Source organism: Tamandua tetradactyla, chromosome 6, assembly GCF_023851605.1.
Source record: "Tamandua tetradactyla isolate mTamTet1 chromosome 6, mTamTet1.pri, whole genome shotgun sequence".
Classification (NCBI taxonomy): domain Eukaryota; kingdom Metazoa; phylum Chordata; class Mammalia; order Pilosa; family Myrmecophagidae; genus Tamandua; species Tamandua tetradactyla.
The window spans coordinates 61,874,366-61,889,605 of NC_135332.1; positions in this window are offsets into that span (position 1 = coordinate 61,874,366).

The window sequence follows — 15,240 nt, forward strand, 5'->3', positions numbered from 1 at the left end:
ACTAGTGTCCATTCCAATGGAAAACCACCCCCACCCATTCTCATCCCTGAGCCCATGGAACTGATCCTAATCCCGCCCCCCCCCCAGGTCCTGCCCAATTATTCCATTTCTCTAGCCACAGAGACTGCTTAAAGGACAGGCGGGTGACACAAATGAGGCTTGGCGCTGAGATGCTGAATTGGAGCCATGCAGAGAAGTGTCTTCTCTCTGGCGTTGCTGAGCGGATATATTGTCACCACAAACCGGAGAGCCAAGTTGAGGGCAGAAGTGAGGCTAACTCCTGATGTCATTGTTTGGGCCTCTGCACCCAGCTCTGAAGTCAGATCCAGCTGTTTAAGTTACATGGGTTAGTAAGCAGGATTCTCTGCTTAAGCCAAACTGATTGGATTTTCCTTTTAGCAGCCAAAAGTACCCTGAGAAGCAGTCCCCACAAGGATTATGGAATGCAGTGGGGTTGGACTGGTTTAACAGGAAAGACAAAAGGAAAACACCGGCATGGGTGGGAGGAAGAGGAGGGAGGGACAAAACCCAAGAGAAGGCAGTCTCCAAGCCCTGACTCCCCAGACTCTCCAAGCCCTGCTCCTGTGCTGTGACTGTTCCTGAAAAGTTCTGATTACTGGGATGAGGAAACTAGCACAGCCGTGTGTCTTTGTTAGCAGGACAAAGGCTTGTCATTTATAAGTTCAGGGAATAGTCCAGGTGCTGTCTGTCTGTTATTATTATGGGGTCACAGGAGATGATGCAAATGAGAGGGTAGTGTGAGCTGTTAAATTCAAGTTTTCAACGTCTTTATGAGTTAAGCGACTAGATTGAGACAGGGAGTTTGAGAGTGGGGGCTGATGGCCCTCCCTGCTTCCAGAAAGGGAAAGGAAATGGAGGAATTGGGGGGAAGGAGAGCTGTCATGTCTCAGAAGCCTTGGTTCCTGCAGAGTGGGACTGACTTGTCACAGCTTGGAGATTTACCCACCCAAATGAAAGCCCCTTGTCACCACTCCAGGGACATTCCACCTCACTCTACCCACAGCCCGAGTCTTCAGACCTAAACCCAGAGAAGGGCATGCTGGCCAAGCATCCATCCCCTCTGCTCACAGGGAACATTTACTCCCCCTTGGCCCAGGACCAGATGGCTTCATAGGTGAGTTTTACCAAGCATTCCGAGAAGAATTAATACCATTCCTGCTCAGACTCTTCAAAAAAACTGAAGAAAGGGGAACACTACCTAACTCATTCTATGATGCCCACATTATCCTAGTACCAGAGCTGCATAAAGATGGTACAAGGGAGAAAAACTTCAGACCAATCTCTCTAATGAATATAGATGCAAAAATCCTCAACAAAATACTTGCAAATCGAATTCAACAGCACATTAAAAGAATTATACACCATGAACAAGTGGATTTTATTCCAGGTATGCAAGGGTGGTTCAACACAAGAAACCAATTAATGAAATATACCACATTAACAAATCAAAAGGGAAAAACCACATGATCATCTCAATTGATATAGAAAAGATATTTGACAAAATTCAGCATCCTTTCATGATTGAAACACTTCAAAAAGTAGGACTCGAAGGAAACTTCCTCAATATGAAAAATCCACAGCTAATATCATACTCAGTGATGAGAGTTTGAAAGATTTCCCTCCAAGATCTAGAACAAGACATGGATGCCCACGGTCACCACTGCTATTCAATATAGTGCTACAAGTTCTAGCTAGAGAAAAAGAAAGAAAAGGCATCCAAAGTGGAAAGGAAGAAATAGAATTGCCACTGTTAGCAGATGACACCATCCTATACTTAGGAAATCCAGGAAAAAAAGACAACAAAGCTATTTGAGCTAATAAGTTTGGCAAAGTGGCAGGATACAGATCAACATGCAAATAATCAATGGTGTTAAGGTACATAGGTGGCTCAGTGGAGACCAGGGTTCGATTCCCAGCCCATGCATCAAAATCAATAGTGTTTCTATACACTAGTAAGTGAGCTATCTGAGGAGTTAATCAAGAAAAAATTCCATTTACAGTAGCAACTAAAAGAATCACATATCTAGGAATAAACTTAACCAACGACATAAAGGACTTATACAAAAAGAACTACAATAAATTGTAAAAAAAAATCAAAGACCTGAATAAATGGAATTTCATGAATTCGAAACGAAATGTCCTTAAGATGTCAATTCTACCCAAACTGATCTACAAATTCAATGCCATACCAATCAAAATTCCAACAGGCTACTTTGCAGAAATGGAAAAGCTCATTACAAATTTTATTTGGAAAAGCAAGGCCCTTGAATAGCTAAAAACATCTTGAAAAAGAAGAAGAAAGTGGGAGGACTCATGCTTCCTACTTTTAAGCCATATTATAAAGCCACTGTGGTCAAAACGGCATGGTACTGGCACAAAGATAGACATATTGATCAATGGAATTGAATTGAGAGTTCAGAAATAGACCCTCAGATCTATGGTCAAATGATTTCCAATAAGGCTCTCAAATCTACTCAACTGGGACAGAACAGTCTCTTCAAAAACTGATGCTGGAAGAACTGGATATCCATAACCAAAAGAACGAAAGAGGACACCTATCTCACACCCTTTACAAAAATTAACTCAAAATCAAACAAATATCTAAATATGACAATCAGTACCATAAAACTCCTAGAAGAAGATGTAGGGAAATGTCTTTAAGATCTAGTGATAGGAGGTAGTTTCTTAAACTTTAATCTAAAGCACAAGCCTTGAAAGAAAAAATAGACAAATGGGACCTCCTCAAAATCAAATGCTTCAGTGCTTCAAAGGACTTTGCCAAAAGGGTGGAAAGGCAAGCGACTCAATGGAAGAAAATATTTGGAAACCACATGTCTGATAAGGGTTTGATATCCAGAATATATAAATAAATCCTGCAACTCAACAATAAAAAGAAAAACAACCCAATTAAAAAATGGGCAAAAGACATGCAGAGACATTTTTTCCAAAGAGGAAATGCAGATGGTTAAAAAGCATATGAAAAGGTGCTCAGCTTCGCTAGGTATTAGGGAAATGCAAAGCAAAACCACAACGAGATATCATCTCACCCTACTAGAATGGCCGCTATTAAACAAACAGGCAACTGCAAGTGTTGGAGAGGTTGTGGAGAAATTGGAACACTTATGCACTGCTGGCAGGGATGTAAAATGGAACAGCTGCTGTGGAAGATGGTTTGGTGGTTCCTCAGGAAGCTAAGTATAGAGTGGCCATACCACCCAGCAATCCTGCTATTCGGGATATACCCAGAAAGCTCTGAAAACAGGGACACAAACAGACATCTGCACACCAATGTTCGTAATGGCGCTATTCACAATTGCCGAAAGATGGAAACAATCCATGTATCCATCAAGAGAATAAACAAAATGTGATATATATATATATGATGGAATATTATGCAGCAGTAAGAAGGAATGAAGTCCTGAAGCATGCGACAACCTGGATGAACCCTGAGGACATAATGTTAAGTGAAGTAAGTCAGACACAGAAAGACAAATATTATATTATATGATCTCACTGATATGAACTAATTTTAATATGTAAACTCAGAGACATAAAATATAGAATAAAGGTTACCAGGATATGCAATGAGACTAAAAATTGGGGAATGGTTGATTACTATGTACAGGATGCTGAACTAGGTTGGACTTAAACGTTTGGAAATGGGTAAAGGTGATGGTAGCACATTGTGGTGAGAATAACTAACAGTGATGAGTGGTGTGCGAATGTGGGGAAAAGGGGAATTTTAGCGTCATGTATGACACCAGAGGGAAAGTTGGAGGTTAAAACATGGGAACACATAGCACGGTGAATCTTGTTGTGGAAATGCCCTTGATTAACTGATATAACAGATATAAAAAAAAATTCTTTCATGAACTAGGACAAATGTACAACATTATTCCAAGAAGATAATAATAGAAGGGTATGTGGGGGGAAATGAACAAATAGCAAACTATATGTACTGTAGTTAACTAACATTTTAACACACTTTCATCAACACTAACAAACATACTGCATCAATATTATGGATCAATGGGGGGATAAGGGGTATGGGAGGATTTGCGTTCTCTTTTTTATTTTTTTCTCTTTTCTGAAGTAATGAGAATGTTCTAAAATTGATCATGGGGATGTTTGCACAACTATGTGATGTTACTGTGAGCCAGTGATTGTATACTTCAGATGGTTTGTATGGTATGTCAATATATCTCAATAAAACTGCATTAAAAAAAAAAAAGATTCTTGAACACCTGCTCCGCACTTGAAAAGAGGTCACCTGTTGGTGGGAAAGTTTCCCTGGTCACACGCACTCTGGCTTGGCTGCTGCCGACGTCTGCTGAGGGACGGTCCGTGGCCAGGTGGGGTGTGTGCAGAGATGCGTTCATCCTGAAGCTAATGAAGTTTAAGCCCTCACAGTCCGTCATGTTTACAAGCCCCCCTCCAAGGCCCCATACCTAATTTTGCATTCGTAAAAAGAATCTTCAAAATTGCACAAGCGATTTGGATCCAGCCTCGTATGTGGTTTCCTAAGGGCTGGGGTTTGGCTTCATCCCAGCCTTCTCCACCACTAGGGACCCCTCAGAGCGCAGCTGCCAGGTCTTATAAGCCCAACAGTTGTGTGCACCCCCCACACCCTTGTCTGGTTCCCTTTGAGTACCCCTGGCTGCCTTGGCCTTCCAGTTCCCCCCTTGGACTTCCCGTCTCCTTCAAGAGGAGCCAAGGGAATTGTCAGGCTGCAGAGAACTGGGGTAGGGGCTACCTGTGTTCTGAAACCGCACACCCTGCAGCCAGGAATGAGATGCCTACTTCCTCCTCATGGAGGACCCACCAGTCTAGAGGGACGATTCGTACAGGGAGCCCCTTGGCTTCTGTTGGGGGCAAGAGTCCTTTCCCTGGAGGGAGCACAGGTGCAACCCACTAACTCCTCTCTCCTCACCTCACCAGCCCTCCCGTGTGTCCTGGGAAGTAGAAGGCTTAAAGGATGGAGGGGCCAGTTCCACAACTCTCAGGAAGCCCCATGAGAGCTGGCTTCTCTCTTTAGAATGTGGAGAACTCAGCACTTAATAGTTTCAGCTGCAAGCCCTAATTCCGCGGCCACAGGAAATGTTCCATTCCACACTTGATTACAGCAGCATGAACATGTATTTTGTGACTAGGTTACATGATCAGCACAGGGGATTGCCACACAGCGCTTTTCTCATGACAAAATCAGCTTCCATTACATACCACACAACCATGTGTGTGGGTCACTGCTACCCCTGTGCTATTTTTCATCGTGACAGAATGTTGGTCGACTGGATTAAAATGTGCTCGTGACTGGAAGTTCAACACAGGGCTCTCCCTTCTCATTGCCCCAGTTGCTAAGCCCAGCAAACAGATGTCTGTAACTGTGCAGCTTATGGTCTGGCCTCGCTGCCATTCTCTTGCTGAATTATCAGCCCAGTCAGCTCATCAGCTCTTTCTCGGTCCTGCCTACCCACTCTCCAGTTGTGGACATACTGCAGTCATACTCCTTTGGGGGCCCCATGGGACCTCATGCATCTCATTGGCAAGGACCCCCTACTTTGCTCCCTGAGGTCACCTTCCCCATCGCTTAGCCAAGCTGGAAGCTCATTCCCAGGGCTTGCCACACTCTACCAGCTGGACTGGTGGCCCCAGTTGAGACAAGGCCTGAGGGTCATGTATCAAGGGTCTGCAGGGAAAGGCTCCAGACAAACTTGACCGGACCTTGAAAGAGAGGAAGAAGAGGGGCAAGTGGTGAGCACTTCCTCATCAGGGCTGCCGCCAGGTGACCGAGAACCTCCTGGTCCTTGGAGAATACGCCTGACCCTGTCTCTGGCTCAGTGGCTCCCCAGCTTGGCGCTGGTAGCCGGGCAACACCCATGGGCAGAAGGCGTTGGACAGAATGCTTGAGGCTCATTCCAAGACCGGAACTGTTCCCAGAAACTGGTCCTTCCAGAGAAGGTCAGAAGAAACACCCCTTGGTGACAGCTTCCTTCAGGAGCCAGAAAGGAGGTGGGGTAGGTGGAGTGTTGTGCGTCTTCTCTTAAGAGGGGAAAGATGAGAAGGAGCCAGTGGAAAGGGAAAGGCTGGAGGGGAGGATGAGGGAACCTGGGTTCCTGCGTTGGCAGTGGGGATGAAGTCAGGTACAAGAGGAGAGGAGGCCCTTGTAAAAGGATTAAGGCAGGACATGGCCTGAGATCAGGCACATTTGTGAGTTAGGTAGCAGCAGGTTCTGGGAGTGTCCATGAAGTTTCTGTTTTCTCATAAGGTGGGAGGTGAAGTTATCTTCTGAGGGTGGGGATGGTGGAGAGGGGAGCACTAGTTTATTGAGTGATTACCATGTACTAGAAGCTGAGCTAAGCCCTTTACCTGCAAAAGCTCATTTAATGCTTTCAGTGACCTTATGAGTTAGGTATGTGTCTGGCCTTGAATGTGCAGAACCGTTTCCGCCAACGTTCAGTGGGCCCCTAAGATCAAAAAACAAAGTCGGCCACTCCATATAGCAAAATAGTAACAGTTTATTAAGGAATTTACAAACCACAAGCTGGTCCTGGGTGGCCACAGGACATTCTGAGTAGCCTTCCGTGCCACCCAGGGGTTACCCTGGCAAGAACAAGGAAGGCCCAGAGCCAAGTTGGGATTTGCAAGACTGAAAACATATTTCTTTGAAGTTACCGATATGCAGCAGGAATAGTTCAGGACAGATAGCTATCAGGCTTAGGAATGTGCACATACTTTAAGATGCATCTACAGGGAGGGTTTTTTGTTTTGTGTTATCTAGGAATTTATGGTTTCTCCAGTTTAGGCTTCACAGATATGATTACAACCCCTTTTACAAACAGTAACATCAAGGCTCAGAGAGGTCACACAATTACTAAATGACAGAATTTTCCCAAACTCTTAACTCTACACCATTAGTAAAGAGGCAGAAACTGCTGTGACCAAGTCCCTGGGGAAAAAGAATTAGCCTTGGCCAGCTGTAGGGAAACAAAGAGTGGAAGAGGAGGAGTCCACAAGTCTTTAGTGGGACAAAAAGGATGTAAAAAAATTCCCCTTCCTATCTTGGGGTTTGCCCCTATGAAACTTATTCCTGCAAAGGACAGGCTAAGCCTACTTAAGAGTAGGCCTAAGAGTAACTCCTAGAGAACCTCTTTTGTTGCTCAGATGTGGCCTTTCTAAGCCCACACAGCAGTGAACTCACTGCCCTTCCCCTCTACTTGGGACAGAAATCCCGGAATGAGCCAGGAACCAGCATCAAGGGATTGAGAAAAAGTTCTCAAGCAAAAGGCGGAAGAGAGAAATAAGACAAAATAAAGTGTCAGTGGCTAGGAGATTTCAGAGTCAAGAGGTTATCCTGGAGGTTATTCTTGCACATTATATATTCTCTTTTTAGTTAATGGAGTATTGGAGTGGCTAGATGGAAGTACCTGAAACTGTAGAGCTGTGTTCCACCTGCCTTGTTTCTTGAAGATGATTGTGTAATGATATAGCTTTCACAATGTGACTGTGTGATTGTGAAAACCTTGTGTCTGATGCTCCTTTTATTCACAGTATGGACAGATGAGTAAAAAAAAATGGATAAAAAATACACAAGTAATAGGGGAACAAAGGTTGAAATAATTTGGGTAGATAAAAATACTAGTGGTCAATGAGAGGGAGGGGTGAGGGGTATGGTATGTATGGGTTTTTTCTTTTTTCTTTCTTTTTCTGGAGTGATGCAAATGTTCAAAAAAATTATCCTGGTGATGAATACACAGCTGATGATATTGTGAGCTGTTGATTGTATGGAATGTTTGTATGTTAATGTTTATATGTTGTTTTATCAATAAAAATGTAAAAACAAACAAACAAACAAACGAAAGCTCCCCTTTCTGTGTTCTTTTTGTCCTCAAGGAAAAGGCTGGCCAGGTATCTGCTGGGTGTAAAGTCTGCTGAGGGTGGCGGTCAGAAAAGGAGCAGCAAGGGGCCCAGAGGATTCCTTAGGAGGAAGCGGGGCCCCTAGGGAACCCCAAATCTCCTACTTCTTCAGCCTCCAAGGGCCCAGAATCCCCAGATAGAGTGACTCTATGGAGAGCGCCACTCTCTGGGTCAAGCTTCTCAGACCTGCAAGATGCAGCATGCAGCCCAGGGAGGGACTGAGAAGCCAAATAGCACACGGACTTGAGGAGACATCACAGGTCTGGAGGTGGGCTCAAGAAAGCAGGAGTGTTCTAGGCTGCAATTCCAGAGACCTGGGAACCACAGCAATTCTGAGGCCAGTTCCAGGACTGCCCAGGTCAAGGCCACTTCTTCCCTGCCTGGGAGTGCCCCCAACACTAGCCAAAGACCACTGGGGTTTTGGATGACTTGGATGTGTCCACTTGGAAAATGTATAAGAGGATGACCAGCTTGCGTGGAGGAAGCAGCTGTTGCTGCAAGGATGGAAGTCCTTACATTTGCAGAGGTTCCGGGATGCATGCTTGTTATTTTCTCTAGTGGCTCAACCATTGCAGGAGCCAAGGCATGTGCTAGAAGCCAGGGTGGTAGTAGGACTTAGGCTAACAGAGGAGAAAGTGGTAAAGAGCCTCAGATACTAAGAGGAAAAGGAGATGTCAAGAAACTGGTGGTCTTGGTGCCACTGTGGAGCTGAGTCCTGCGAGGCCGTCCTCTCTGGGTTCTCCTGTGGCCTCACTTACTCTGAATCTCCTTCACTCGCACTGAGGAAGTCAGCCCCCTCAGATGCCAGGGGATTAATATGTAGAACCAGAGGGAAGGGGATATTTTCTCTGGGTTCTCCATCAGCTATAAAATCTACGTACTATATATGTCAATCACGGGCCCCAAGCCTACGGCCCCAATAGAGGTAAAACGCTTCACCACAGCCCCTGTTGAAGAGGCAGCCGTTGAACAGTCATTATTTTCCGTCCCCATAAGCCTACCCTCACCTAACCCAAGCTGATTGGGTAAGGGGTTGCACCTGACTCAGGTCCAGCCACACCATTGGTTGTTGTATGGCCAATGATGCATCCTGATGCAAAAGGATGACTCGGGCCAATCAGATTCTGTTTCTTAGAAATCCGAACTGGAAGAGGTTGAAAGATGGTGCGCTTCAACAGGTACAGATGAAAGTAAATGGGCCGGTTTGGAGGAACATGTAGAATCAGGGCAATGAGGGGTCATGGCAAATGGCAGTTATGAGGTGGAAAAGATATAAAGGGAGATGAATGAGGAGTGGAGTCACTGCACTGGACCAGTTACAGAGACACCTGTGTCTCCGAAATGCTGAGGCCAGAATTCTGAAAGAGCGGGAGCCCCAGAAATCCCAATGCCTGTGCCTCTATTTGCATTACCCTTAAAAGAAGCTCCACAATTGAAATAACCTGTGTAGGTCTCTTGACTTAAACCCAAAAGAGCCTGCCTAACAGCCACTCTCCCTTGAGCAGAAGGAGTAAACATGGACTGGTTCTTACTATTTAATTTCCATTTTCCAGTGTTCTGTCAGTATGTCATACTATTGTGACTGACTGTTCATGAGGACTTAAGTAGATAAAAATGACCACAATTATTTACCGTTACTTGTACTGAAAGGTGGAGTCTAATTCCAAGCTTCTCCCCTTGAATGTGGGCTGGCTTAGTGACTTCCTTGACCAATAAAATGTGTCAGAAGTGACATTCTAGGACTTCTGAGGCTAGATTATCATAAGAAGCATTATAGCTTCTGTCTGAACCTGTTAGACACTCTCTGGCACACTGAGCCACTGTTTAAGAAGTCTGACTACCCTGAGACCCCCATACTGAAGAGACGGTGTTTTGACTGTCTCAAGCAAACCTAACCTTCCAGCCATTTGCTCCAGTGGCTCCAATGGAGTAATTGCTCCATTTGCTCCAAGTTTGCTCCATCAAACTTCCAATTTTTCTCCAGGTTTCCAGACACGTGAGTAAACTTTTCTAAAACTCTGTAGACCAGCCCATCTGGCAGCTGAATATCACCAAGCATCTTTATCAATGCTGTATAAAACAGAGGAATCTCCCAGCTGAGTGCTGCCCAAATTTGTGTCCTCCAAAATCATGAGCTATAATATTAGAAAGATTGTTCTTTTAGGTTACTAAGTTTTGGGGTCGTTTTTTATGCAGTAATGGATAACCAGAACAAAACTCTCCAGTTAGAGAGACCTCAAAACCTTTGCTGAGATTTTTGAAAGACCCCAGGTCAGCAAGTGACAAGTGGTTTCTGAGGGGGACTTTTCCCAGAAAAGGGAGAGAACACATGTTATTTTTGACTGTCTTTCTAGTAACAACATCTGATTTTCCTTTGGGGACTCATCCATCCACCACTCTCAATCCATGTAGTTTGTACGGAGCCAACTTCAGGCGCAGCTTCAGAGTTTGTGACCCGTGCTAGTTCAGTGAGGGTCAACTCCTGGATATTTGCCAGAAATAGTGAACGAAAGGCACTTTTTTTGTTGAGTGTCAGGCTAAAAGTCCAGAGCTGCTGGTAACCATCTCTGCCACCACTTTGGAAGAGCCTGCCTGAGAATAAGTCAACAATGGAAGACCAAGGAAAGCAGAGAACAATTGCAATGATGCAGCCCCTCTGGAGGGCAGTGTGGTGGCTCCACAGGAGGCAAGGCGTGGGGTTCCCATATGATCCTGCAACCCCATTGCTAGGTGTGTACTTGGAGGAACTGAGAGCAGGGACATGAATGGGCATTTGCACACTGGTGTTTTATCGTGACAGTGTTTGAGATTTGCAATGGATGGAGGTGGCCTAACGATACATCGACGGATGGAGGGGGGAGCTGTGGTTTATACATACAACAGACTACTGAGCGGCTATAAGAAAGAATGAAGCAGTGAGGCATGCAGTTAGGTGAATGAACTTTGAGGACAGTATGTGGAATGAAATAAGTCAGAAATGAAAAGACATATTGTCGTGCCTCACTTATTTGTACTATCTATAATATACCGACTCGGAGAATTGAAATCAAGAGCATAGGTTATCAGGTTAAGGAAGGCCTATTGTAACGGTTCCTAGATTTAAGCACTTACAGAATTCACATCTATTCCAGACTTGTAACTGTTGTTTCTAAATTCCGAGATGCTGAGCTATTTGAATATAACTTTATCATTCCTTGGAACTCTGGGTATTTGTGTGACACCTGAGACTCAGAGTTAGAGCTCTGAATCTATCAAAATCAGCATTGCCCCATACAGCAACTGTTTAAAAAGTTGAAAAGGTGATGAGACTTCAACTGGAGATATGAATTAAGCTGTTCTAGATAGGACTAAGGTAAATCAGGATATAAGGTAAAGGAAAAAAAAATAATACAGGGTAAAGGATGATATCGTCTGTATTTTAAAACTTCAACTTCCATGTGAGACCAAAGAAAGAGATGTTTGGGGCAAAATTTATATTTTTGGTAGCACACTATCTTATTTAATTTGTATAGTCATTTTATTTGAACACTAATTACACAGAATCTTGACTAGGGAGTGAGATCTTGTTGGTTTGTACAAGTTAGTGTAATGCACTGATATATCCCAGGGTAATCTGGGCAGAGAATAAAAAAGGATTTTCAAAGTGTCCTTGGGGGGCTGGGGAGAAAGGAGAAAATACTAAAGTTCCCCACTTGGGGAAGACCTGATGTTGTTGCAAGCATTGGGGGCAACTAATTTAATAGGCCAAGCCTTCAATCTTGGGGCTTGCTCATATGAAACTTATTTCTGCAAAGGAGAAGCTAAGTCTACTTATGATGCCTAAGAACCATCTCCAGAGAACCCCTTTTGTTGCTCAGATGTGGCCTCTCTTTCTGAGCCAACTGGGCAGGTGAACTCAGTGCCCTCCCCACAACATGGGACTTGACTCCTGGGAATAATCCAGGACCTGGCATCATGGGATTGAGAAAAGTTTCTTGACCAAAAGGGGGAAGAGAGAAATGAGACAAAATAAAGTTTCAGGGGCTGAGAGATGTAAAATAGAGTTGAGGGGGAAAGGGGCAAAAATAAATAAATAAATAAAATAGAGTTGAGAGGTTTTTCTGGAAGTTATTCTTATGGATTATATAGATATCCCTTTTTAGCTTTTAGTGTAATAGAATAGCTAGAAGGAAATACCTGAAGCTGTTGAACTGTATTCCAGTACCCTTGATTTTTGAAGTTGATTGTATGACTATATAGCTTTTACAGTGTTTCCGTGTGATTGTGAAAACCTTTGGCTGACACTCCCTTTATCCAGACTCTGGACAGATGAGTAAAAAAAGGACATAAATAAATAAATAAGGAAACAAACAAACAAATAAATAATGGGGAGATAAAGGGCAAAAAAATTGGGTAGATTGCAATACTAGTGGTCAGTGAGAGGGAGGGGTAAGGGATATGGGATGGATGGGGTTTTTCTTTTCTTTTTATTTCTTTTTCTGGAATGACACAAATATTCTAAAAATGATCGTGGTGGTGAACACACAACTATGTGGTGATATTGTGAGCCATTGATTGTTTATTTTGGATGGACTGTATGGTGCATGAAGATATCTCAATTAAAATAACACACACACACACACACACACACACACACAAGATATAAAAGAGAGATCAATTGCTATTACATGCTTTGGGCATTTGGATTCAGCCAGGCCTGAAACTGGTTACCCTGAACTTTCCAGTTACATGGTCCGTCAAATTAATTTGAGTTTAGAATATCCTATTTTCATTTCTGACTATTAAAATTGTACCTATTTTTTCATGATGGTTTAAACTCACCTGCAAGAAGGCTTCCTTGAATTATATTGGGAATGTTTGTTATTTGGGGTTGTTTGTTATTGTCATTTGTTTTGCTCAGAAATGATTTCCCCACACACTTCCAAGAAATCTGCACTACCACCACAGCTCATGAGCGCCATTAAAATGGCTACAGCCAGCCTGGCATCTTCTGTGATCCCTCCCCCATGGACACCAGTAACTGGACTAGGGGTGGGTCCCTGGCTCAAACTGGGTCAGTGAGAACACTTTGGTGAGGTATTTGGAATTAGGATCAAGATGGTCCAGCCCCTGTCTTGAACAGAGAGTATTTTAATGAGTTGTTGCAGCAGTCATTGCTGCACAATGACTAGGAGACAGAACTGGTCTCCGAGAAAAGAGAAAGGAAGGAGGGAGTGGGAGAGAAGGGAGACAAAACAGATGAGAGGAGTGACAGAATTTCCTGAGTTCATACAGTGCTTCAGAGATCCTGGCTCCACCCGGTCCCCAAGGCCCAGCTGAATCCCTGGCCTTGTGTCCTTATAATAAATTCTCCTTTCTGTTTAAGTTCTCTCTAGTGGGTGTCTGCTATTTACAAATGAAAGAGTCTTAATTAACCCAATCTTCTCTAGAGTACTTCAGTGTTGCCTCCCTTCTGTTATGGATTTACCTTTGCCTTGGGTCATCTATTACTTTGAGGTTGACACCAGGTCAATTCCAGTCAATTGGTTGGGCCTGTCTGAAGTACTATGATGAAGAAGATTCTGAAGCCACTTCTGGGCTTCTGGGTTCCAGAAGAAAGATACATAGATTGATTACAATGTCTGCCATGAGTACAGAATTGGAAGGGACTGACTGCTTACCAGGTGTATTCTCTGTCCTTGCCATGTGTATTTCTCCTTCCATCGTTCCCTCCCATACAGTAGCCAGCTTAGTGCTTCACCTGTAGTAGACTCATAAGATGTATTGTAAATGAATATAAGACAAGGATGATGTCTAAAAGACCCATTAGATGGAATGAATGACTGTGAGGCAGGATGTAGAAATGAGAGGATGGGTGGGACAGAAGAGACAGAAGTATCTGACCCTCTATTCGGAATCAAATGCACAGGTGTGATGGCAGGTGAGATCTACAGAGTAAATCACCCCCATTTAACTAATTTTTGTTCATCGCACAAAACTCAGTGTGAGCATTATTACCTGAAAGGAACTTTCTCTTATGTCTGCCTAACACAGACTCTGTACTAATCAGCTTTCTTCTGCTTGAAAGTGACTTGATTTTCTTTTGAAGGAAACTCTTGGTTCATATAACCAAAAAGACCAAGAGTAGTCTCACTTCAGGCATGGCTATCTCTAGAGGCTCACGTGGGGTATCTATATATTACTCATATGCTTTCCCCTGAATTGTCTTCATTCCCAGGTGGGCTTATTACTGGACAAAGGCCAAGGAGTCTTTTGCCTGAAGCACTCAATAACCAATTCCTGAGACACCAGAGTTTCAAAGAGAAAAAGAGTTTATTGCTAGGCACATAGTAGGAGAGCAGATGGCCTACCGTCCCAAAATCTGTCTCCCCGAACTGCAGTAATTCGGGAAATTTTGTTAGAAAAAGACGGGCAAGGTTTAGGATAATGAGCACAGTGGCCCCAGATGATGTAATTAGAAGTGACTTAATTACTGAACATGTGCAGATTGATATGTTACATGTTGACGTGTTAATTGACATGTGTTAATTGAATAACATTAAATTACCCCTTTTAAAAAGCTGTTCTGGGGTGGGGCAATGGTAACTCGGTGGCAGAATTCTCACCTGCCATGCCGGAGACCTGGGTTCGATTCCTAGTGCTTACTCATCTAAAAAAAAAAAAAAAGCTGTTCTGTTTCTGGTATATTGCATTCTGGCAGCTACCAAACTCGAACACCAACTAAAACCCAAAAGTGTCTAATGTAGTCATTCATTAGCTAACTAAAAGCTCAAGAAAGATAAGACACCCAGTATTATAAATTACTGAAAACAATTGGCAATTTTCAGTTATAGGTGGGATCTTTTTAATTATTTCCATGGAGATGTGACCTACTCAATTGTGAGTGATAACTTTTGATTAGATGGTTACCATGGAGATGTGTCTCCATCCATTCAAGGTAAGGTTGCTTATTGGAGCCCTTTAAGAAAGAACCATTTTAGAAAAAGGTTCAGTGCCGACACAGCCCACACAGCCAGAGATCTTTGGAAATGCAGAAGGAAAACGCCTCTGGGGAGGAGAGAAAGCTAGTTGAAATTTCCAGGTGTCTTCCCAGCTAACAAAGAAACCCCAAACATCATTAGCCCCTTTCTTTGGAGTTGAGGTATCTTTCTCTGGATACCTTAGTTTGGACATTTCTATGGGGTCAGAACTGTAAACTTGCAACTTAATAAATTCCCCTTTTAAAAGCCATTCCACAATAAGACTATGTGTAGATTTCTCAGCAGAAACCATGGAGGCGAGAAGACAATGGGATGATATATTTAA